Genomic DNA, 27,422 nt, shown 5'->3' on the forward strand with positions numbered 1-27,422 from the left:
AGTCACATCTGATTTACACATATGCAGCAAGCTCATTAGGTTTGGGTCGAAGATTGCTCTGTATGCCAAGCATGTCTCCCCTAAGAAGTCTATATGACACAGACTACAGTGACAGGGACTTTAGTCGGTCTGTGTAAGGCATGTGCTTGATCTTTTTTGTTAGAAACCTCTGAGGTCTCTCCAGTTTCTGCAGATGCTTTGTATGGCACATGCCGATTGGGGCGTTAAACTAACATAATTTCAAACTATGCAGAAATATAGCTATAGCAATTAGAGCAACAGAAAAGGGCTCCAAACCTGGTCACTTGTTCTCTGCGAGTCACTTGAAAGGCACCCATAGACATACAATCTGATCATCATAGGAATATCATCATCATATGATAGGAATCATAGACAAACTCACTAAGCTAGACATCAACCCCTATATCACTAGGTGGGATGCAAAGTGGCTCACAGATAGAACCCACAGTGTGAAAGTAGCTGACTCCAAGTCAGACTGCTGACCAGTCATGAGTGGAATCCCACAGGGTTTGGTCCTGGGTCCTCTCCTGTTTGGTATCTACTACTCTGAAGTCCAGGCCAACACAAAGGGACTCTGGCTGAGAAAGTTTGCAGACTATTGCAAGTTGGGAGCTATTATTAACTCCAACAAAATGATGTTGACAACCTACAGAAAGGCGTCACTGAGACCAACTACTGGTGTTAGAACCATGGCCTTAAGCTCAATACCAAAAAATGTGTTGTCATCCCCTTTGGGGAAATACCCAGTTCCCATGAATTACCACATCAATGGTAGTTCATTGAACACAGAAGGTGTTAGAAGAGATATGGGAACACAAGTTGACAGCAACCTCTCTTTTGACCACCACATTGCCATTGTGGTTAGAAAGTCCTTCTATGTGGCACATCTCATTACTAAGGGTTTTGCATCCAGGAAGAAAGATATCATTGTCTCCCTCTACTCTTCCCTCATTAGGCCAGTCATCGCGTACAATGCCGCATTTGGCATGTACCTCACTAGACACCTGCAACAACTGGACAGGCCAGAAAAGTACCTCACAAAGAGGATCCTAGGCCTTAAACACTTGTCCAATTGGACAGACTTAAAAAACTCCAACTATTTTCTGTCTCATATCGCTTACTTAGAGGCAATCTCTGCTTGACTTACAAAGCCATGTCTGACCCAGCCCTGTTAAAACTTCTACATCTAAAGAAATCCCAATCCCTCCACACCACATGCTCCAGAGACCTCAACATCATTACCACAATCAACAGAATGTGCTGGAGGGACAGGTTCATAACCCAGAGACTGCCCATGCTATGGAATAGACTTCCCATACATGTCAAACAGAGCACCTCACTAGACCTTTTCAAGAGAAATCTTGATGAGTGGATGGGAAATGTAAAATTCACCCCAGGGTTCACTCCAGTGGCTCTACTAGACAGAGGCACTGGGAACTAGGGTTAAGTGTTACAATGCCAGGTTAATCCTAGGGCTAGGCTTGTAAAGGCTCCAGGGCCATTAGCCAAGTACACAACTATGAACCTATGAATAGTGCAGCACCCCTTAACTGTGTGCAGTTATGGAGCCTCCACTGCAGTCCAGTCACCTAGAGTTGGAACTGAACCCACAGCCTTCTGGTCTCCCCAGTACCAAAGGTGAGTGAGCTATGTGCTGCCTACTGAGACATGACACATGATAATGCACACCAATCCATTAACAATAATGAGCACCAATCCCCTACAATAATGCACACCAATCATATTTTATATATATATATATATATATATATATATATATATATATCTGAGAAAAGAAAAATAAGTGCTGTTACAATAAGGTGGTCCACTGTTGTGATGCAAACAGGAACTTTAATAAAATAGTAAGACTTAAAAAACTTCTAAGAGACTTATAAAACCAGCAGATTAGCACTTTCAAGTACAAGATTACTCATCAGATCTGTTAATCAATGATGTAAAAATTTAAATGAACTTTCAGCCAATCAACATTAATGCTTCAGCTTCTCCCCCTTAAGGGCATGTTTCAGTGGGAAGTATGAGTTTAGACTATGACATCTATGTGATTGGTACCTTCCTATCCATTTCATTTCGGCAGTTTCCAAGTGATTATTATGATCACCACCTCTCTGTTGTTCAGTTACCACATGTAATACTCTAAAAAAGAACTTCTGTGCATTTGATTCATGCACATGTTTGGTCAGGGGATTTTTGAGATCTTTCAAATGGATATCACTGATATGCTTAGATATCCTTTCTTTAAACTGTCTCACAGTCTTACCTACATAGAAACATGTACAGCTGTTGCATATAGTGAAGTACATCAAAAGTTTAGTAGGACAGTCAGCATACAGCTTCGGTATAAACGTAAAATTACTAAACGAGTGTTTGAAATCTTGTTCTTCAGATATATACTTGCAGTTAGAACAACGGCATGGATAGGTTCCTTTCATGCGGGACTGTATCTTTACAGGTGCTTTATGTTTAAAACATAACATTTGCTTAAGATTGTGACTGTTCTTAAAGGCAAAATGTGGACTATTTCCAACAATCTCTTTAATCGTCTCATCTGATGTAATGTTCTTCCAGTTAGCTTCAATGATGTCACATACATACTTAATATCACTCGTATAAGACAGAACAGCATGACTAACTTGCTCCACTTATGGCCTCTTTTTCATTTGTTAAGAGCTCTGTAGGGGGTGGGTGTCATTCCGATAGAAATAGGGTCTCCCTTGTTGCCCACATACGATCCTAACTTTCTGTTGTGCCTTAGCAATCTGTTTCTTATCATAGCCTCTGTGCTGAAAAAATGTCCCAATTCTTAATACTTCTTCAGGAAAATCATCTTCTCTGGTATTTAATCTGGAAACGCTGAACAGCTGTGCTTCCACTATACTAGAGTAAATATAATGAGGATGCAGACTTGATTTTACCAAATAATTATTCTTCCAAATTTCCTTATGGTACAATTGTGTATCAATCTTTCTATAGTTATTCTGAATAGCCATTACATCCAAAAAAGGTAGCATCTCAGGAAGAATGCATGCTAAATTTTAAGAATGCATGCTGAGGTACCTACGAGCCATTAGCATTGCTTCACGCTACTTGTATGCATGAGGAGCATCCTACCTGTATCCATGAAGAGGCAGTCTACCTGTATGTATGAGGAGCATCCTACCTGTATGCATGACAAGGCATCTGGTTGCAACGAAGACATAACCAGCAGTGGATAGTATTCAATAACTTTAGTGACCAAAGTGTTATTGATTAATTCCATGGAGGTTAGGTCATTTGCTGAAGCATGCTTTTTATTTATTAGCTACATCTGTTGGAAAACTGATAAAGCCCTGGCTAATAATGCCTGTATGGAATAAAAGCTTTGCCAAACTCCAGTACAAGACAACACCTGAACAAGTCTATAATATCATTAAGACTGTATTCAGACAACTCAAAGCCTGCTTCTTGAGTCTTCATATATCTGAGAAGGCACTGCAGTATGACCCTGACACAGCTTGCAGAATGTCTCTAGCATTTGCTATGCTACATAATATGATCTAGATACATGTTGAGCAGGGCATGGAAGAAGTAAACCTGGACTGCAAACACATGCACCTAATATAGAAGACATATCATCTTCCAAGGAATGAGAGAAATCACAGGAGCAAGTAACATCTGCACAACATCCCCACAGACAGCAATAGATGCACTACATGGTAGCACAGGTGAAACAGAGATGTCTGTCCAAAACTATGGGTCCTGGCAAGCACAAGTGCACTGTCACAGAAAACAAATGTAATGCATACAATGTTAATAACAAGTTATGCTGGTTAGTGCGTGGTGAAGCCACACAGTGTATCAAACATCTCTAAACACAACACACATGGGGGAGAATAGACTGGGTCACAGTCATCATTATCCTGCACAGGTACTGAAGAATACAATGATACATGGCTGTCTGCATATACTGGGTGGGAGAAGTATATCACAGAGGTGGATGTGGTGATCTCAAGGTAACAGTATTTTGGGGCTGGGATAACCATTTCCTGTGAGCTGTTTGGGGTGCCACTAAATGAATATGACATTGGTCTAGACTGCTAGCTTGTTGCAATAGGAATTGGGGCTTCTGTGGCATGGACTGTGTGCAAATGTGGAGCCAAAAAGTATTGCTAGTAGACAAAGCCTGGATGTTATCCCTACCCATAATAACATTTTTATTTATTTTACATTTGTTGTGGTAAAGTGTCATACATTTCCTGATGCCTTTGAGGATTGTGTACTTTGTGATGATCTCCTCAAGTTGTCATCTGAGTACATACCCTACACTGGCCTTGGGCAGCACCATCCATCTAAGCCATAATGATGGTACAGGCAATCTTCTGCATGGATGTGAAGGAGGAATTGGTATGTGCCACCACAGACCTCATAAAACTAATCAATACAGTCTCTGGACTCCACGTCCTCATTGAGCTGCTGGTAATGAGGGTGGCAGCATCAAAACAGTCACAGAACAGACAAATCAGCTCCATATTCATCACAGTTCAATCACAGCCTCACCTCAGGCTTTGTCCCTGCCGAATGGTGCACTGCTATAGTTATCCCTCTCCACAAAGGAGGAGTGACTACAGACCCTGGGAACTATCGCCCCATTTGCCTGATGAGTCTGATATACAAAGCTATGGAATGCATCGTCATGGACCTAATAAACAAGGATATAGGGAATCTCCAAACTCTGGATCTCACACAGTTTGGTTCTGTGAAGAGTAGATCATGCCTACTCAACTTGGTCGACTTCTTTGAGTCAGTCACCAGAGCTGTGGATGAAGTCACGGTGGTTCATACAGCCTACCTTGATCTGGCCAAGGCCTTTGATACCATTCCCCACTCAGGAATCATAGAAAAACACACTAAGCTAGGCATCAAGCCCTATATCACTAGATGGATTGCAAATTGGCTCACAGATAGAACCCACAATGTGAAAGTAGCTGACTCCAAGTCAGACTGCCGACCAGTCACGAGTGGAGTCCCACATGGTTCAGTCCTGGGTCCTCTCCTGTTTGGTATCTACTTGTTTGAAGTCCAGGCCAACACAAAGGGACTCTGGCTGACAAAGTTCACAGATGATTGCAAGTTGGGAGCTATTATTAACTCCCCAAGTGATGTTGACATCCTACAGATAGGCCTTACTGACTGGTGTCAGAACCATGGCCTTAAGCGGAATGCCAAAAAATGTGTCGTCATCCCCTTTGGGAAAAACTCAGTTCCCATGAATTACCACATTGATGGTAGTCCACTGAACACAGAAGGTGTTAGAAGAGATCTGGGAACTCAAGTTGACAGCAACCATTCTTTTGACCACCACATTGCCATTGTGGTCAGAAAGCCCTTCTATGTGGCACATCTCATTACTAAGGGTTTTACATCCAGGAAGAAAGAGGTCATTGTCTCCCTCTACTCTTCCCTCATTAGGCAAATCATTGAGTACAATGCCCCATTTGGCATGTACCTCACCGGACACCTGCAACAACTGGAGATGCTGCAAAACTACCTCACAAAGAGGATCTTAGGGCCTTAAACACTTGTCCTGTATGGACAGACTCAAAAAAACTCCAACTATTCTCTGTCTCATATCACCTTCTTAGAGGCAATCTCTGCTGGCCTTACAAAGTGATGTCTGACCCAGCTCTGTTAGAAATGCTACATCTGAAGAAATCCCAATCCCTCTGCACCACATGCTCCAGAGACCTCAACCTCATTACCACAATCAACAGAACATGCTGGAGGGACAGGTTCATAACCCAGGACTGCCCATGCTATGGAATAGACTTCCCATATATGTGAAGCAGAGCACCTCACTGACCCTCTTCAAGAGAAATCTTGATGAGTGGATGGGAAATAGAAAATTCACCCACGGGGATCACTTCAGTGGCTCTACTCGACAGAAGCACTGGGAACTAAGTTTGGGTGGCACAATGCCAGGGTAATCCTATGGGCTAGGCTTGTAAAGGCTCCAGGGCCATTAGTCTAGTACACACCTATGAACCTATGTTGGACTGGGTAGCAGACAATGCCTGCAGGATATCCTTGAATATCTGCTGAGCGATACCATTTGCTGTCCAAATATTGGAGACCAACTGTAAATTTGATGGTATTAAGTACCCTTTGGAGGCTGCTGTAAGGTAGGTATACCCAGATAAATATCCCTCAACTGTCTAGAATTTTGAAGAATGTCGAGAATCTGCCACATATTTTTGTTTGTTCCTCATAAAATTGATTGTTTTCTGTCAAATCACTGAGGACTGACATTGCTAAATAAGTATACACATTTGAGTTTTAGACTTCATATCCTTTAGAAAAATGAATGTTATTGCAAATTATGTTATTTTAATAACTTTCTAAGTTTATAAGAGCAATATTTCAATTCTGTCCCTAAATTTGGGCCTTTGTCCCCACATTATTTTTAGCTTTTTCCTGAAGAATGCCCACATCAGAAGCACTGCATTCATCTATTGCTGCAGCCACAGGGGAACCATCACTAATACTCACAGTCACAGGGGGAGCATCACTAATACTCACAGAGACAGGAGAAGCATCACTAATGCTCACAGCCACAGGGGAAGCATCACTAATGCTCATAGCCACAGGGGACCCCTCCCCGACTGGAGACAGTGAGTGCTCAGATTGTAGAGTCTCAGGTTCATCTATGAACAAAGTCATATCTTCACCCTGTGTTGGGGATAATGTCAGTGGATATCCATCCAAGATAAAGATAAATAATGCTGCCTGTTATCTGACTGTGACTCGTATTAGTGCCTTCTCATTATTGTTAGCATTTGCACAGGTGCCAACATCAGCTTGTTGTCCTTCCACAGATTGTAAAGTTGTTGTGATGACCCACCACTGGACCAGTAATCAAGGAGCCTCATTCCTCACCACTGGCAGCAGTGGGGAATGTACACTGGGAGGATGACAAGTGCACACACAGTATTTCCAGATGCAGCTCTCTGTATCAATTCCAATTTCCCTTAAGAGCACACAGAGGCCACAGTCAGTCCAGGGCTGGTTTCTCCCTCTTTCTCCAGATCCCTAGTGAGACTCACCACTGGCACAGCTATAGAGTTGAGATCTCAGCTGGGTGGACAAGCCAAGACCTCCAGCACCCTCTCTGTCCAACCAATGCTTTGTGTCCCTGTCCAAGTAACTGACACACACACTCTTTGAGGTTTGATTTACACACACACACACACACACACACACACACACACACACACACACACACACACACACACACACACACACACACACACACACACACACACCTGGGAAAGGCTGGCACATGTTTACTAGCTATGCCCCCTTTTGCCCAGACTATAAGGTAGTTATCACTGCCAACAGCCAACTCCTTATCAGCTACCTTAAGGCTCTTAACAAAGGGTGTCCAATCTTACTGTTTAATATTAATATTAATACAAGTGGCAGCTTGACCAAGAGCAAGGGTATTAGGAGTGGCTCACACTGTGTCACCAAATAAATATGCAAGTACTCTCAAAACTTAAATATCTCTAAACAGATCAGCCACAATGAAAGGTTTAAATATATTTAATAATAAATAATAAAAGAACAAGAAAATACTCGGTATATATTCACAGTGACATTAGAGTTCAAAATTACAGGAAATATGTAAAACAACATTGCAGGACAGTCTCAAATAAATAAAGAAAAATATCTAAACTAAGCTTTGCTCTATTTCTGACTATATCTAAGGGAGTTACTATGCCCTAGAAACTTACCTACAGAATAAGGCGGATGTTGTGGTGAATGGTTCTTATCATTGTCAGGTCCAAGACAGAATACAGAATGCACTACCTCTCTAAGAGAGTTCTCAAATTAATATCTCAAATATTACTGCTGGAATAGCTTACAGAATGACATCATTTCTTGTCATCTGACTCTATCCCAGGTGAAACTCCCAGTTCTGGAAGCTGACAGTATTTAGCATCTACCTGTGAAAATACATAGACCTCAGATCTTTAGCAGATGCTGGAAGTCATAAAACAATTACATTCCTTCACATTCCAAGACTAGTAAATATTTTACCCTAGCAACAATGCAGAAAGCTCCCTTGCTGCATAACCATAAAGTAATTTAATTTTGGTTATTTTTCTGAAGTTACCTCCTGTATTCCAGTTTCCACTGTTAACATATATACACAGTTACAATAGTGCACGTACATTTCTGTTCATTTCCAGTAGGGCACACTATGGTTACATTTTAAGCACAAGCACTTTATAAAATACCTTTTTAACACACGTCTGTACAAACCATTTTGACGTACAGTTCTAATACATTTGTAACACAAGCATATTGCAGAAATCATTTCAATATTCACTAATGACATATAACTATTTACAAAATTCCAGCTAGCTGGGTTGCCAGTATCTCACTTTATCACAGCTATCACCATAGTAGAGGTTTGCCCTGTAAGTGTGCAACAAAAAACAAACTAGAATAAAGAAGCATATCTGAGCTACAGAAGGGTAGCTAGGCCATTTGGAGCCCAGGTCTAGACCATCATTTAGCACCCCAGTCTGCAGAGCAAAAAAAAAAAATAAATATATATATATATATATATATATATATATATATATATATATTTATATGGGTCTACCTGATAATATCGAAATCCTACATGATTGAAGATGAGAATATCAAGACAAAAACAGCAAATCTTCAGTTCATCGACTCTTCATAACACTGAGAATTTACCCACGGAAAGTAATTGGACAACCAACAAGCACAACAAACTACAGAAAATCAATTCAAACCCACACCCCACTAACTAATTATGCCAACTCTAAAATCGCACTAAAGGGGAAAAAAGGCAAACTCCCATATATTGGCAGACAGATTACTTTCCCTGGGTAAATTCTCGGTGTTATGAAAAGTTGATTAACTGAAATTTGACTAGGCTTAAAATGGCCCACAAGGGTAAATAGCAAAGTACTAACCTGTGAATTCAGACACAAAGACACACACACACACACACACACACACACACACACACACACACACACACACACACACACACTTTTTTTTTGTTACTGCGCAAAACAAATCCATGACAAGTATATATCCAATTCTCATGCTAGTCATCAATAAAGGAAGTATCTACCTAAAATTAGCTTCATTTTAATTAAAACACGCATTGTATAAAAGCCCAGTAAGGATCCTGCAAATCAAATAACTATTTGTATACTGCATTACATACACCTATCCTATTTTATGATACTCTTCAGCTGTTTAAACACCAAAGAAAGAAAATTGTTTCCAAAGCCCTACACCAATGTCAGGCTCACGACATAAAGTGTAATACTTAGGACAGCACAATTTGTTATTCTGCAAATCTGCAGTAATCATGAATATGTCAAGATACTCTAATGGAGACCTCCAGAAGCCTATTAAGAATACAAAGTATAGTGAGGCCTCATTTTTGTTTGATTTTTTCCTTAGTTCATTTAGGCAACAAACGGACCTTCAGAGTATTATGCAACACTTGCTGAATATTTAGTCATGACCAGTGGTGGCTGGTGACTTCAAATTAAAGGGGGGCTGCAGGAGACAGCTGAATGGGTGGGCCCAATGGGAAGGAGTGTGGCCAACTAGAAAGGGGTGGGGCTATGCTCAAAACCACAAAAACTGGAATTTTAATTAAATACGCTGCCCTGGGTGCCAAACCATCATTAAGAAAGTCCAATCAAGACAAAATGAAGTATAGATGAAAAAAATATTTCAGTGCATTGGCTACATGACAACTTACTTAATATCTAGATGGAAACACAAAGGTTGTAATACATGAAAAAATAAAATTACTTTTTAAATACATTACTGGAATGCCAGTCAAAATCAAGTATAAAAACAAGCAGCACTCAACTCAAACCACTTCCCCTTGCACTGCAGATCTAATTATAATTTATATTCAGCTTTATAAAATTACCAAGTAACATGCTGAAAGTAGAAATCTTTGCATGATACCCCACTTGCAAAAATGTTTCTTATCCAAAAAGACCTGCTGCCTGACAACAACTATCTACTTGTTTCATGGGGAAAACATGATCAATGTAAAAAAATGAACAGCAAATAAGAAACAAGCTCAAGATAAACTGCTTAACGGATTACTGCACAAGTTATAGACCATACTTGATAGATTGGCATTCTGTTTAGTTTACGGGTAAAGCCTGCAAAGATTACTGCAAGTCTCCAACAAAGGTAATGAGCTTCTGAAAATACTGTAATCCTGTTCTTTATTACAAATACTGTCATATGCATTTCAATACCTGAGGCTTATACGTTATCTAGTTAGGTAAATATTCTCTGCATGGCAACAACGAAAAGGCTTTCAATGTTGGTAATTCTTTAACAATATGCTTATTAAAGCTTACTTGCATTTTAAAATCTCTGACAAGCTTACCTGATAGTCATTAAAGCATTGCTGCTTAAACACAGAGCAACAGGGCACTGTGACAGCATGCATTTTCTGAATAATTAGAAGCATAAATCAACAGTATAAAAATAGGACAGAAAACCAGAACATTCTACAAAATCAAGGACAGATGAAAAGCCACGGTCGTACTTATGGTCTACCTTGGATGGGCGAATACTCTGCACACTTAACTGCATAACTGCTCCTTGCCTTGCTTGGACACATCCAGAACCACTACAATGGGAAGAAGGGTGCAACAAGTATGTCACAATTTGAAATGACTCTGGCTGACAGTGATGGCTCTGACACTCATACCTCACAACCTCAGAGCAAGAAATCTGGACAAAGCCATACATAGAAGTGGGACACAGGCCCAAAAATAAGGACAATTTTTAAATATTGCTCATAAACTTAGACAGTAGTAGGTCTTGCATTAGTATGAATTTTCTGAAGGGTATAAAATCTGAAACTCAAATGTCTGCCATTATTTTCTAACTTCAATCTTTAATGATTTCCCATTAATTTGCCAGAAACCCACAATGTTATGAAAAACAGGCCAAAAATGTGCTGCAAAAATATAAAATTGCCACACAATACAGCTGGGAACCTGTCAAAGAAAGGGCACCTTTTTAATATTAGTACTGTTAATCTGAGCAGCTGACAAAATAAGAGCATCTACATGCATTTCTGAAATAAAAGTAATCTATAACTCTGATCATTGCAGCTATTTATAATTGTAAACCCTCCACATTTTCTTCCAAAATTGTCATTTTGCAGAGGGATTATTAGGGGGAGAGCCACATTTTAAGCCAAAATTGGGGACAGTTGAGAGGTTAGGATATTCCTAATTCTATAAAGCGATTTATTTAAACATACCTCTCAACCTCTTAATGCAGGAAATCTGGACAAGGCCAAATATATTAGGGGGAACATACAAACAGTACTAAAAATTGCTCTTGTATAAACTTGACAGTTAATAGAATAACAGGTCTTGCTTTAGTATGCATTTTCCTGAAGGTTATAACATCTGAAACTCAATGTCTGTCATTATTTAGTGACTTCATTCCTAAATGATTTGCCAGAAAACCACAAATGTTATGAGGAACAAACTAAAATAATTAACACAAATCTATTCATTCTGCAAAAATCTGGACAGTTGAGAGGTAAAGTTCAGCTGGGGCCGTCTTTGAGTTTGCTGCCCTTCCCCCTCACAAAATCATGGTTGAATGGATACTCCCCCGCAGTCATTCCAATGTCCCATTATTTGGTTATTTCACCCCATTTACAATAAACACTGTAATGTGCATACTGCTTTACTTCTGCGATGATTTAGATTTCATTTGAAAGTTTTATTTTGCATTTTACAGCATAAACTAATAGATATCTGCTAAACAAAGCAATGCAGTCTCACAATGAAAATAGACTTAGCATTAAAACTTCTCTGCCCTTGAAACTCACATTCATTGAAACAGCATTGAAACCCACATTCAAAGAAAATACATTTTGCCAGTGGCAGATAAAGATTAACTTTGGGCTGTTTTCAAATCATAGTCCCCTTGAACACAAAACATACACATGCTCTTTGATACACCTTCCTGATTGTATTAAATTATATTCCTTGTACAATACAGTACAGTACAGTTGTTAGAGGGCATTTTAAATGTATTGTTTTGAACATTTTTCAAGTAAACAATGAAACAAAATGCATGCAGCATTAATGACAAAACTGCCCAATTCAGAACATTTCCATCATAAAAAAGTCTACTCAAACTTCTACAGTCCACCAGTATCAGTAAATGTGCACAATCTCTGAAGAAGTAAAAGCAACATACCACTATGCCAAATCATCTGTTTTGTGAAAGAGAGGAAGACGGAAGGCTACTGAATGGCTACCATTTAGTGAATTCAGTTCTCACCATAGCTGTCACCCTCTTAGCACAAAACACCTGAACAAAGCTAATAATGAGGGAATACAATCCCAAAAATTAGGGACAAATTTCAAATATCCATGTTATAAATTTTGAAAATTGTTAAAATAAAAGGTTTTGTGTTAGCATGTACTTTCTGAAGAATATGAAGTCTGAAATTCAAATGCCTGTTATTTTTATTTAACATTTGTTAACCAGGAAAGTCTGACTTGGAACAAAAGCCAATTTTCAGCAGAGCAGGGAGAAACACTCCACACACATGTTCTTTGTATAATGGGAGGACATGCAGACTCCACGTCAAACGCACCCAAGCCAAGAATCAAACCAGTGAACCTGTAGCTGGCAGGCAGCAATGCTACCAGTGCACCACTGACTTTACACGGAAAAACAAGCACATAGAAACCACAGATTTTATGAGGAACAGAACAAATATGAGGCAAACATCTGCACATTTTTTTTTTTACAAATGGTGGTGGGTAGGGAATTCAGGCCCTTGCCACCTGCACCCAGGGTACAGGGTTCAAGCCTGAGTATTCTCTACCCACCACTATATAATAACTGTGGCATTTACGCACACACACATATGAGTCTTCTGTATGCTAAATCAGTTGTTCTCTGCTCCACACTAATAATCCAGTCCCCATGAAAGCAAGCTCCTTGTCTCAGCCTGCACAAGCTAATGGCTGGTTTCTGACTTGATGATGCAGTCTGATTTCCTTCTCTTCTGTGTGGTCATCACCGTACAGACTTCTGGGGCTGCAGGACAGAGATGCCTTTCTCCTGTATCCAGACTGCTTAGAGTTCTTTGAGTACCAGGAAATCCATGTGCACATGCGTGGAATTCCGGTACTCGTGATTTTATTTTTTTTTATTTTCGTCTTTCTTTTCTACAGGTGGGGGCGGCTACAGTCCTATAGCATGAGCCGCCCTTGGTCATGACCCCTGATCATACTTCTCACCTGTCCAGATTTTTGCAGAATGTTCATATTTAAACTTTCTTAAAAGTTGTGGTTTTCTGGTAATTCAGTAAGGATTGAACTCATTATATAATGTTATACTTTTGTGTTTCAGACTTCATTTCATTCAGAAAATGCATACTAATACAAATCCTGTTATTCTAACAACTTTCTAAGTTTAAACTTTATAAGAACAATATTTAAAACCTGTCCCTATTTTTGGGCCTTTGATGCCATTATTTTAGCCTTTGCCCAGACTTCTTGTGCTAAGAAGTTGAGAGGTATGCCTCCATCATACTGCTTTCATGAAAGGCAGAAACATATGTTACTTTTTTCAATGACTAAGAAGAGACTAGTAATATAAATATGGGGGGTACATATGACATTGCTGATGCAGAGCAGCCTGCCTCCCCTGCAAAAAACATGTACATTTCAATGAGGAGCCAAATCTTCAGGGGGTTTAATTTTTAGTTAGTATAGTGGAAAGATTTACTTTATACTTGTTTTAAAGTCAAGACAAACATGCATTAACATTATACTTAGCTTTGCTACATTGCTTCCTATCAAGCAGCGTAGCTGCATTGTTTTCTTTCTTTCTCTAGATGTCATGGGGATCCTTTCAGTAGTTTGCCTAGTGATATGCACAAACATTTCACTGACATCAAAATGAATAACTTCCCCCAATGATCACTTCAGTAGTTTGTCCATGTATGCACAAGCACTTAAATGACATCAAAATGAGTCATTATCCACAATGGTCCTTTCAGTTGTTTATTCATGTATGCACAAGCAAATAAAGGAATAATTTCCCACAACAATGCCTTCAGTAGTCTGTCCAAGAATGCATAAGTTAAAAAATTAAACATTTCCTCCCAATGGCCCCTTCAGTAGTTTGTTCATATATGCAGGACTCAAATGATACTAGAATGAAACAGTTCCCCCAAAAATTCCTTCACTAGTTTTGAGCACTAAAATAACACCCGAATTAATCATTTCCCCACAGACATTCCTTTAGTAGTCTATCCAAGTGCACACAAGCACCAAAATGAAACATTTCCTCCCTAACTACCCCTTCAGTAGTTTGTCCAAGTGTACACAAGGACCAAAATTAAACATTTCCCCAACACCCCTTCAGTAATCTGTCCAAGTGTGCAGAAGTACCAAAATTAAATATTTACCCTAACAATCCCTTCAGTAGTCTGTCCAAATATACACAAGCACCAAAATGAAACATTTCCCACAATGACCCCCTCAGCAGTTTGTCCAAGTGTGCACAAGTACCAAAATGAAACATTTCCCCTCAATGACCACTTCAGTAGTCTGTACAAGTATTCAGAAGCACCAAAATAAAACATTTCCCATGACACCCCCTTCAGTAGTCTGCCCAAGTATGCACAGACACAGAAATAAAACATTTCCCACAATAACCCCTTCAGTAGTCTATCCAAGTATGCACAAGCACCAAAATGAAATATTTCTCACTACTGCTTTCAGCAATCTATGTAATTATGCAAAAACAACAAAATGAACTGGTAAATAACCTTACTTACTGCATAGACTTGTTTTTTTTCTTGCCTAGTCTCTCTACCCACACACCAAATGCACCTACAGTGAGATATTTTAATTAAAACACTATATCTCTCTCAGCTTGCAATGGGTGGTGCAACTTTCTTAAAGGAAAGTTTTTTTAAAATATGGCATTTGGTGCCAAATTGTCTATTTAAATAACAGTTTGTTGTAAGTCAATTGTTCTGATGAAGCCGATATATAATGGGTGAAAGCACTCAGCTATTTTAACAACTGTTTTTACAATAAAAGTTTGTCACAACTAGTTTTGAAAGCATCATTCTTGGATATCCGTTGTCATTAGTGTTTTGTGTTTCAGTGGACTATTTCATTTTCCTTGACAAATGCTTCCTTTATTTAGATTGATTTTCCTCATGTTTCAAAATGTTCACTACATTTGGGTCTTGTGAGGTCAGCAGATATGTGTGGAGTCCCATGATTGCAGATCTATACATGTAATCATTTTCAAGGAGGCCCATACCTCCTTTGGAATGAGGAATATGTATGAATATATAATCTTGATATACACTGATTTTTATCAATCATTTGGTGAGCATGAAGCATCCTTCTTGTTTTCGTATCTAATCTATCCAACACATTTTGGGGCCAGTCAATCACTCCAAAACTGTAAATTAGGACAGGAAGAGCAAACTGGTTTATAGCCTGGATTTTATTTCTAGATATCAACACTCATTTCAGGATTAATTAAAGTCTTCTGAAGTACTCCTTACTAGGTTTTATTTGCATTTGTTCATGTTTTATTGTTGATCCTTCATCAATTCCCAGATATTTTTATACTCCCTCTTGCTCAAGTTCTTTTATATCATATTGTTTCAAACTGATGTTTTCTTGGTACTGCAGTTTTCCTGCTTTAAAGGTTGCTTTTGCACATTTATCAAGAACAAATGACATTCTTATATCATCTGAAAAAGTTTTAATGACTTGCAGTTGTGTTTTCAGTTCCTCATCTGATGAGCTATACAGTTTTAAATCATCAACAAAGAGAAGATAAGAAGTCTTTACACCTTGTTGTTTTCTAGGAGCCAAATTATAGCCATGGCCTAAGCTGTTAAGTAAAGAGCTTAATGGGTTATGGGCAAGGTAGAATAGCAACGGTAACACAGAGTCACCCTGGACTATCCCCCCTTTGAATTTTTATCCCTGGGATAATAATTTGTCTTTTATCATGCCTTAATTACCCGCAGTAGTGGTGCTGCGGTAGCATTGTCGCCTCATAGCAAGACATTGTTGTGTTCGATTCTCAGCTAGAGCATCTTCTGTGTGGAGGCATGCGTGAATGGGCATGCCTTTGTTGAAGGTTGTGCATCAGGGCTGGTAACTCAGCACGTAAAAATCCACTACCAAACATTAGCGGACCAGAGTTCCGCTGTGGTGACTCCTAACCGGGATAAGCCAGAAGACACAACAACAACAACATCATGGCTTAATTGCACAGTGGTCTGCCACTGTTTCATGGTCACTGTAAGGTAGTCGATCAGTGTAGGGTGTATCTTATACATTTTTAAGCACTCTTTTATCCATGAATGTTGGATACTATCAAATGCTTTTTTGTAGTCAATGCATGCCATACTTAGATTCTTCCCCTTTTTACAGTTCTCTACTATGACTTTATTTAACAACAAATGATCCTTTGTTCCATACAGCTTTCTTTTATTGTCCTTTTGTTCTACTGCCATAATTGAGTTTTCTTCTAAATGACTATGAACTCTGTCAGCATCAATTCCCCTTATACGTCATTGGAAGGCAGGTTATTAGTCTATAATTTTAAGGGTAGCTTGCAGGCTCACTCTTAAGTAGGAGTATTGTTTTTCCTGTTTTTAGCCAGGTTGGTGTCTGGTCGAGGTGCGCATATAAATAGTTCTTACTCGTGGCTAAATCTTCATGCAAAGGTGTTAATACTTTTAACCAAATGTTAGGTATTGTATCTGGGAATGGGGGGTTTCCAATTAGAGGCTTTTCTAAACTTTGTTTCAATATCTCTGGCTGTTACTTCATCCCATTTCATATCCTGTACCTTTGAACTTCTTATTCTTTCTTTTACTTCTATCCATTTAGCATCTTTGTTATGTTCCACAGGATCTTCATAGATACTTCTCCAAAATGTATCTATTTCTTCTTTTTTTGGCAGTCTTTACATTTCATTTACCTTGTTTCCCAGTTCTTTATAAAACCTTTTTGGGTCATCAATAAATTGCTTATTTTGTACTTTTCCTTTATATTTATCTTCGTATCTTCTAAGTTTTTCCACCTGTGCTGAAATTTTTAGTTTGTTATTTGTCATAGTGCATGATAGTTCCTGGTCTGTTCTAATACTGCACATTGCTTTTATCACATCTATCTTTCTTAGTATTTTTGTCGATCTGTTCCCCGCTTCTATAGTCTTCTAACAGCGACATTTCTTGTCTTAACTGCTTTATAATTTTCTGTATTTAATATTTCCATGATGGTATTCGATTTCTCCCCTTCCTTTCCCTCACTACCCTGGGTTCTTGTGGTAGAATTTTATCAGTTATTAATTTAGCTGCAAAGTAATATATCCTGTTTACTTCTGTTATATCGCATGGATTTCTATGGACAGTCCTAATTACTGTGTTCATTTATTTTATCAGACTTCTGACTTTTTTGAATTTTATTAACTTTCCACAGTCTTTTTCTTTCATTGATCTTATTATATCTGTCTATGTCTATTTACTCAAGTAACTCTTTTCTTTGCTCATTTTTTTTCCAAACTGAGGGCACATCCCTGGTTTTCCAGTTCCTACGGGCATTCTATAGAAGATTCTATAGCATCTTCCTGTGGCACATTCTCTTCATTTTCATCCTGTACCATCTGTTGCTCTGTCATATGGGGACTCACTGGCCTATCACCCCTCAACATTGACATCATCAGAGTTTCCAGTTTTCTGTTCATTCCCTTGCTGTCTAGTTTCAAGTGAACATTTATACTGGCTTCCTGTGGAAGGCTCCAAATTATCTTCATATGGTACCTGACCAATTGCTTCCTGTTCCACTGGTTTCCCCTTAATTTGGATATCCATTGCTCTAGTCTGTTGTGGTGCTTTCCGAATTAGATTTTGTACACTGAATCCTTCACTTTGCAGGTACTCCATGACCTCAGTTTCTATTTCTTTAACTTCTCCATTACTAATCTCCTTTTCTACTTTTCCTCTTTGTCTTCTTATTTTTTTGTATTGTAAAGTTTTTCACGTCCAGATTCCTTTGCCTGTATATCTCTTCAAATATCTTTGGTGCTGCTTTATTTATATTAGTTAGTTTTGTTTTCTCCGTTGTATAAATATTACACCATATTAAGTCTCTTTTTCTTTCCCATGTCCATATTTCTTCTTCAGATGTCTCCTGATCTTCCTGCTTCTCCTTACTTTGGGGACTCACTCCATTATGCAGTGATGTAACCTGTGTTAGACCTTCTACACCAAATCTTTCACTTTGCAGGCACTCCATAACTTCAGCTTCTATTTTTTTAAGTTCTACTTTACAAACCTTCTTTTCTACATTACATCTTTATGATATTATTTTTTATTGTGAAATTTTCCATATCCGGATGCCTTTCCCTGTATTCCTCTTTGAATATATTTGGGGCTGCCTTCTTTATATTGATTAATTTGGCTTTCTCCTTTGCATAACTATTGTACCATATTAAATCTCTTTTTCTTTCCCATGTCCATATTTCTTTTTTATACTTTTCAAATATCTCTTGGTTTTGTTGTTTATATTTTTGCACTTCCTCAGATGCTTCTTTTCCCAAGCAGATTAAAGTTTCTTGATCTATATACTGTTTTTCACAAATCTGTTGTATTAATGAACACAAATTTTCATTTGAAGCTTCTGGCAGTTTTTCTTGTGGAAGTATTTTTCTTTCCTCTAATTTCTCTCTTAATCATTTTGTATATCTTGTGTCTGGAAATTCTGGGCTTTTTGCATAATAGTAACAATACATAATTTCTTTCTTATCCTCAATAGTCCACTTTATCATCTTTATGGTTCTTCTTTGGCCTATCAGTTTTTGTGATTTTTGTGTACTACTATGTCCTTCTACAACAGTGGGCCATCCTTTCCCGGGCCTGGTCTGGCCCCATTGTAGAAAAGTTTCCATACATTTAGGATTCTACACTGTCATCTTTTCCATTTCAGGCACCAGTATGCCTGCCTGATTTGGGCACTTTTTCATCCTGGGTCGGGTGCACCCAGCTCACTTTTTTTATTTTTAACCTACCTCTGTCCATGATATATGCTATATAAATACACTCAATATATCAGTCTCTTCTTGGTGAGATTTTATGAAAACAAGGTCCACCTCATGAGGGTACTCACCAAGACTCTATATATCAGTGTTGTCTTGGTGAGATTTTGTGAAAACAGGGTCCATCTCATGAAGGTGAGCACATTTATTTTCCCCTCACCCCTGAGGCGAGGGCTAGCAATATGAAACACTTCTACCATGTACTGGGTGCCATAGACTGCACTTATGTACACAAATTTCTTTGAAGGATGTAAAGACTGAAATACAAATGTTTGTCTGTATTTAGTATAATGTAGTGACGTCAATATTCAGTAATTCACCAGAAGACCAGATATGCATGAGGAACAGACCAAAGTTATGAGGCAAAACTCTGGACATTCTGTGAAAATCAGGACAGTTGAGAGGTATGCAGGCTGTCAGTCTGTTGGTGGTATAACATTACCAACCGCAGTCACATATTAAGTACAGCACACAGCTGGTGAATGCCGTGGACATTTTGAGTGAAGTGCAGTACTGCAGAAATGGGCGGATGTTAGTGTCTCTAACATACAAAAATCCTGGACTGGAGTACAGGTATGTGTGGCCTGAAGTCACTTTATAAGTACTCACAGTCCCACTGGGCATGGCCAGACACTTAAGTAAAAATGAGCGCAATTCTGTTGCCCCTTCATCAAAATGACTTGTTATGTATAAATGACTACACATACAGACATATGCATATATATATATATATATATATATATATATATATATATATATATATATATATCCATCACTATCTCTATCTCCCACGCATAATATTTCTATCGCTATGTAGTGTCAAATAGATATATACTGATATTTTTTTATTTTTATTTATTTTACATTTGTTTAGAGGGAGGTCCAATTGGACAGAGCTGTCCGTTTTCAGTGGAGGCCCGATGAGAAAAGCTCCAGAACAATTGCTGACATACTATACATACAATATTTACATAAGCATAGTGGTTTAGACATACAATTAAAAGTATAGCAGGTAGTAACATATGATTGTCGTTCATACAGTATTTTAAGTAGAGATAATCTTGAAGATGTAGTGAAGATAAGACAAGAAAGGAAAAACTAAAAACAATACTAGCCAGATAATCTTGAAGATGTTCATAGGTTAGTACTAGGCTAACTGCCCTTGTGAGCCATTTTATGCCTAACCAATTATCCCTTGTGAGACTCAAACCCTGCACCTCATGTGTGTAAGGCAAACACCTTAACCATTAGGCCACCCTCCCAATCCCCAAAATAAACTGCCTATTCAAGGCTCGAACTCAGGACCCTGTACACTATAGTCACAGTAGTTAACCATTAAGCCATCATCTAATGAAGATAAGAGAAGAAAGTAAAAACTAAAAATACTAGCCAGTTTGTCAAAGGAGGAGAACATAGATATGTTCATATTAGGTTCACTGACATTTTAATAGAAAGCTTTTCAACTTAGTCTAGGAGAGAGTTAGTGGGTATAGATGGGGCAGTGGGGAGTAGGCAGTGGTGAGTTGGTAAGTAATGTGTGATAAGATATAGTGCATCTGTGGGAGTTTTAAAGAAGAGATTGGATAATGGGTAGGGGAACGGTGTTAGAATATGTCAGCCAGGTGCTTGGCAGTTGCATGTCCAGGAGTTGTTTAGGTGGGAAATAAGCTGTTTTTTGAAGATGGTTTTATTAGGTTGCACCCTAATTTACAGTGGTAGGGAGTTCCAAGTCTTGGCAATGTTGCTAGAATACAGGGAGTCACCATAGCTGTAATGGCTTTTGAAGATTGCGATTAGTGCCTTGTTAGTGTATCTAAGCTCATGGTTATTGCAGTAGAGGGTGATCAGGCCTTCTAAGGCTGGAGTTTTGTCAGGTTGGTGCAATATTTGGTGAGTTAGAAGAAGTTGGTTTAGAGCTAAGGTGTTAGGGAGTTCCAGCCAGGAAAGCTATTTTAGGGCTTGACAGTGGTGGATGCGGAAGGAGGAGTTTGTGACGAATTTTGCTATTTTGTTATAGCATACTGATAGCTTGTTTAAATTGCTCGTTTAGATTGATTAGGACAGGAGATGCATACAATAGGGTAGAGAGAATATGGGTGCAAGCTAGGGTAACTTTACTGTTGCTGGTAAGGAAGTTTTTACATCTGTAAAGAGTACCTAGTTTTTTTCTTACTTTGGTTATTGTATGAGCTATATGTTTGTCAAATTTCAGATGATTGCCAATAATGACCCTAGTAATTTGGTTTGTGTGATGGGGAGATAGGGTTATTATCTGATGCAGAAATAGAGAATGGGGGGAGTAGGTTCTGCTGCTTTGGAAGGATGGAAGTGCATAAGTTGGGTCTTTTTAGGATTTAGTATTTGCTGGGAGTTTGTTAGCCAGGTTTCAATGGATGTACAGGCTTCTTGGATCTTGATATGAAGTTGTTGGAAGGTTGGGGCAGAGCAGATTAAGATGGAGTTATCAGTGTATTGAACCAGGTTTGCTAGAGAGGTGGTTTTGTGAAGACTATTTGTAAACATAGTGAAAAGTAGGGTTCCTAGGACTGATCCTTAATGCACTCTTAGTTTTACAGGAAGTAGGGGGGAAGGGAGTTTTTCCTATAGCTACATATATATATATATATATATATATATATATATATATATATATATATATATATATATATATATAATTGATACATACACTCCCCCATATATCTACATAACACATATACATAGCATACACACACACACACACACACAGCTACATTTCTACATACATCTCTGTTATATACAGAAATATGTAGGTAGAGGTCTGTATTGTCTGACATACCCTAATAATGGTGAAAAAATCTGCACTACCACACAGCCATACTGTTGCTCAAAGGATACAAACTAAGGGTGCAACAGTGCATAATCCACTTACCTACAGACTCCAGTGCCTGTTGGATGTTACCACATAGAAAAACACAGGTGAGCAGGTGGTGCAATGTATAATGTTGTCAAAGCACGTATGGCTACGGCACATTGTCCCTACCCACAGGTTCACCTATGTAACTGCAAGCAGCCACATATGGCCATGCTGATAACTGTACACACATAGCTAGGATAAAAACAGTTATCTCACTTCTAAGATAGTCGATGCAGATTACAGTCTGAAGCAATATCACTCTGAAGGCAACAGATGCTGCTCAACAGAAGCCTAGTTTGTGTAATACACATGTACTGTGCCTGCAATCACTTATACAACAGAATTAATCTGTGGCACTTGTGATAAGTACTGTGGTCTACAGGGTATAAGACTAGGTAGGTAGGGGTTCTAATCTCACTCCAGCCCACTTAGTGCATGGTGTGTGTGTGTGTGTGTGTGTGTGTGTGTGTGTGTGTGTGTGTGTGTGTGTGTGTGTGTGTGTGTGAGTGTGTGTGTGTGGTGTATATTCCCCTCCAAAACAACAGACATGCCCTCATGGGCTATTCACCTGCAATGGTTATGCACTTTTTGGATCTGGAACTTGCTACAGGCTTCCAAACTGCCCTTTTCTACAAGGCCTGATGATGTCACCCACCTTCAGACTACCAGGTGAGGGTCTGTAACTTGCTGCTGGCTTCCAAACTGCCATCTTCTAAAAGGCCTGATGATGTCAGCCACCTTAAGACTACCAGTGGCAGTGTAGTATCAGACGTAAGCCATGATTCATGATATAGATACTGTAAACTATAGTGTATAAGACTAGACAGGTAAGGGTTCTAATCTCACTCCAGCCCACTTGGTGCATGTATATATCCATATGGCATAACTTTGGTAACCTAGACATAGGTAGGGTTTTGAAGTGGTTTATTTGTAGCAGGTGATATGCCCCCCCAAAAGGACTGACCATAACAAGGCCTGCTTATGTCATCAAGCATAATATTTCCTAAACTGATAGTGCTAGCAAACATGAGGTGTGTTGCGTATAATACGTACTATGATCTGTAGTATGTACCATTACATAGGTAAGTATTCACATCTACATACAGCCAACTTGCAATATGTGTGTGCCTTGGCATGTCCTGTATGCAGTGACTGGAAGTGGTGTGAGCCTCAACATAGCCATGATTGTGTGTGGCCCTATTAGAGCACTGTACATTATGTTATGGAACCACAGGCTGTTTGAACTGAACTAGAATAATGGCCATATAGCCCTCATGACTATAGACATAATCATACCCCTAGTTACAGGATCAGCACATATTGCCCTAGTCCAAGAGGCCAGATGCCCTGTGTTGAGATGATGGTCACCCAGCCAATCAGACAGATGGCACATGTTGAGGTGCATTGAGGTGCTCTGTGTGCCATTTTGCAGGGTTATGTTCCAAGGGTATGTTTCAGTCTGCTAGAGAAATCTCTCCCCACAAGAGCTAACATCACATACTAGGTTAATGTCCTTACAGTCTGTCATCTACTATGTTTTCTACAGATAGGCAGAATATGCAATCAAACAGGGGCACACACTGCCCTGTATGCAAGGCACAGATCACCTCTAAGTAGTCTATATGCCAAAGGTGACAATGACACTCATTGCAGACAGTTCCCATTGAACACATATTGAAGATGTAAATTGTCCTTGTGAGGAACCATACTGCTGTGTGTAATTGCAAGTACTGCTTGGAAAGGTACATCAACAACTGGCCATTGCACTCAGATATTGGCATGCTGAGGGAATGGTATGTGAAGGTTATGAGTATGTCACTTACTGGTGACTGTGGCTTCAGCTATGCCATATGATTCCCTGCCATACCACTGTAGAGATCTGGTGATCTATGGCACATTAGGTGTAAACCTGTGTGGCCAGGTCTGTGTGCCCAGTTCTTTCACCTCTGAGTATGTACAGCACATGTTGCAAATGATGTGCTACTTACCATGTACATAGGTCTACCTGATGGGACATGATATTACATATATATTTGCTTGGGGTTAATGGCCATTAGTATGTCAACAGGCATTTGTTTATCAATACCCTCTTATAGATTACTGACATAACTCACAGACTCTATGAGTGCTCACAATGTGCAGGCATCAGCCAACACTGTTCACCACAGTCATTCAGTAGTCATGTGTATTGTGGTTACATGGATTCCAAGCAGTAGAGGACCCAGGACTGCAGCCTGTTGAGCACTGCTGCTTACAGATCATGTACTGGAGGCATATGTCCCTATGTTGCATAGGTGTGCCATCAATGGGCCACTTAGTGACCCCTATAATGACAGTATCCTTGGATGCCTAAGTGGATGCTTTGTAAATGTTGCCTGAGCAAGGGATATTGTCAAATGGCTTGGCTTAGTCTGGGGTTTGTACATCCTGATTACCCTCACCCCAGTCCTTGGCAACTACCTCGGAAATGTCCACCACATGTAACAGTCATGCTCCCCCTGTCAAGCAACCAAACTGTGTACAGTCAATAGTGTGTAGATCACATATACGTGTGCTGAGCAGCTCATGCCAATTGCCCCTACAGGCATACAGATATGTATACTTAGACAAAGACATCTATAGTTATGTTGGTCAGTGGATGCACCACCTTTGTGCAAGGGTAGAACAGTTGCCATTATCCATTCAGCTGGTGTGCAGCCAGTGGTGTCACTATGATTGCACATGTTTCCCAATGGTGTTAGTAATCCTTGTGAGATCACAAGTGGGATGCAGCCTGGAATGTTAGCATGTGCAATAGATGCTGTTTATGGTCCATTGAGAGGCCAGTTACAAACTGCTGTGTATATATGGGAGTTATGGGGCAGGTTGTAGGAATGTCATGTGTCACGTGGTGGGGACAAGGTAGTGTACTGATGCAAACATTGTGGGATTACAGGTTAAGTATGAGTACAGATTCATCATATGTACCATCATGACATCTGAGGTCAGCAACATTCTGGACCTGTCCTTTGAGGTTACACATGTAACTACACTGTGCGTTGTGGTTCTGCTTTGTGTGGGTGGCTAATGTTGTCACTTACCATGTCTACACAACATCATAACAACATTATGTGCTTCATTTAGCTGAGAAGGTTGTGCCTGCATGTTGGGGGAGGGCACTTACCCCAACTGTCACACAGCAATGCCCACCTGTTATTGCACAGTCTGCTAATGGCAGTTGTCCACTGTTCAGGTGTGTTGAGCCATGATGAGCCAGTGTCCCACCTGTGCTGTACAGCTGAGTTCATGCAGTTGTAGTGCTGCTGACATAATGCATGGATGTAGAGCTCTGCCTACCTGCCTATCCCATCTGCAGGGGGATGTGCAGTCACTCTATGTCAACCATCCCACAGGAGGTCATATGTGGTTTTCTTCACATATATGTCTGTATTGTCTGCAAGGAGGTGGAGGGGTACATGCTGGTAGTTCCAAAGAACATGATCTGTGGCCAGATCCCACTAGTTAGGACCTCACATGGGGGGGGGGGGGCTGCAGTGGTCACCCATATTGGTAAATGCATGATACAATATGTTGGTTCCCCATGTGGGGATGTCATGGCACTGCTCCAGAGCATTGTAGGTAAGGACCTGTCCCATCCTTTGGGCAAGTGCGCCGCAGCACAACTAAGCAACACAGTGTGTACATATTACCCTTCCCTAACATGTTTGTCTGTGCTCTGTATAGACATCTTGCATGACTCTCTTCATGCAGCCTGCTGGAAGTAACTGCAATACTTACATGCACAGAGGGTAACTAGCATGTAGTGCAAAGCAGTGTTCACACATCTCTGAGTCCTATCACCTGAAATGCCATGACAGGGGTTAGCATTGATACGAGCACTACCACTGTCATACACCTACTGACCCTGGACCAAATACTGTTACCTTTGCTGAAGGCCAGATCATGCCTACTGACTGTAACCTGTGGAGCTTATTGATTGTTACAGTATGCAATGGATGTCAAACATAAGTCTCACTCCACCAACCATGGCCTAGCAATGTGTATGACAATATTAGGTCAGCAGGCCATGCTGGAAATTGTGTAAGTCATGTACAGAGTGTTATATCAGCTGGTGGATAGGCAAGTGTCTGACAGTCATACTCTGGGAACATAGCAGTGGGAGACCTATGCTGCAATTATGCCAGTCATCAGTGGAGTTCATTATTGGCGTACCCCTTCTACCTATTACCTCTCTGCAGTCACAGCCACTGTCACTGACCTCTGATGGAGTACATTAGCAGGTGAGTGCATATCAGGAGCTGTCACAAAATCCCCACACAAAACCAACAGTTATCCAGGATGGCCTAAGACACAGTCAGTTGTTATCTGAGCCACTGACAATGAGTAAATGCCAATGATTGCACAATACTATCCTGTAGGGATTCATCCACCCCTGCAAAATACTGTAGTGTCCGCACACTGCACACAGTCAAGCCATTACACATGGAGTTATAGACACAGAGAGTAATGTAGCCTTCATCTGTCACTGATTGGAAATATGTGGATGCATTCACTATTGTATAACCAATACTGACAGGTTTGGGATGTATATCCCAGACTGTCACAGGTATACTGAATGTGGCCATCATAGGATCATAGGAAGTTACTAGGCTATTGACTCTGAGGCCCTTACAAGCCTAGTCAAGAATTTAGCCCATGTTCCAACAAGCCAGCACCCTATGCCACTGTTCAGCAGGGACACAGGTGGAATCACAGGGGTGTATTTTCTGTCCCCATCCAGTTATCCATGTTGTGCTTATCTATCATTGTGGGCAATGGCACCCTTGCTATGTCACTACACAGGCATATTGTAGAACTGTAGCAGCCACACAGGTTCTATGGTACATCAATACATGGTGTAGATAAAATGTCCTGTGGAGTCCATGTCATGAGCATACATGTGTATTCTGTCTCTGAAATACTTTGGAAGGGATGTGTATGGCTTCATACAGGGAGGTGTCAGTTCTCACTGTGTATCTCCCATGTATCCATGACATGACTAACACATCTCACCTGTTGTACACACCAACAACATCAGTGCGGTATGCATAGCACATGCTGGTGAAACAGGTATGCAATACATGCAGTGCACCCTATACGAAACAGGCCCCCTATGCATGTAAAGCACACATCTGCTGTGACACACATCATGTGCAGGTTACATATTGGGATGAAAAACACAACAATCATAAGTGTTGTTGGACAATTGTTAGTACTGGACACAGGATAAATGTAGATGGGTCATCTATATCAGCACAGC

Source organism: Protopterus annectens, chromosome 2.part1 (genome assembly GCF_019279795.1).
Source record: "Protopterus annectens isolate FY-2018-M chromosome 2.part1, PAN1.0, whole genome shotgun sequence".
Classification (NCBI taxonomy): domain Eukaryota; kingdom Metazoa; phylum Chordata; order Ceratodontiformes; family Protopteridae; genus Protopterus; species Protopterus annectens.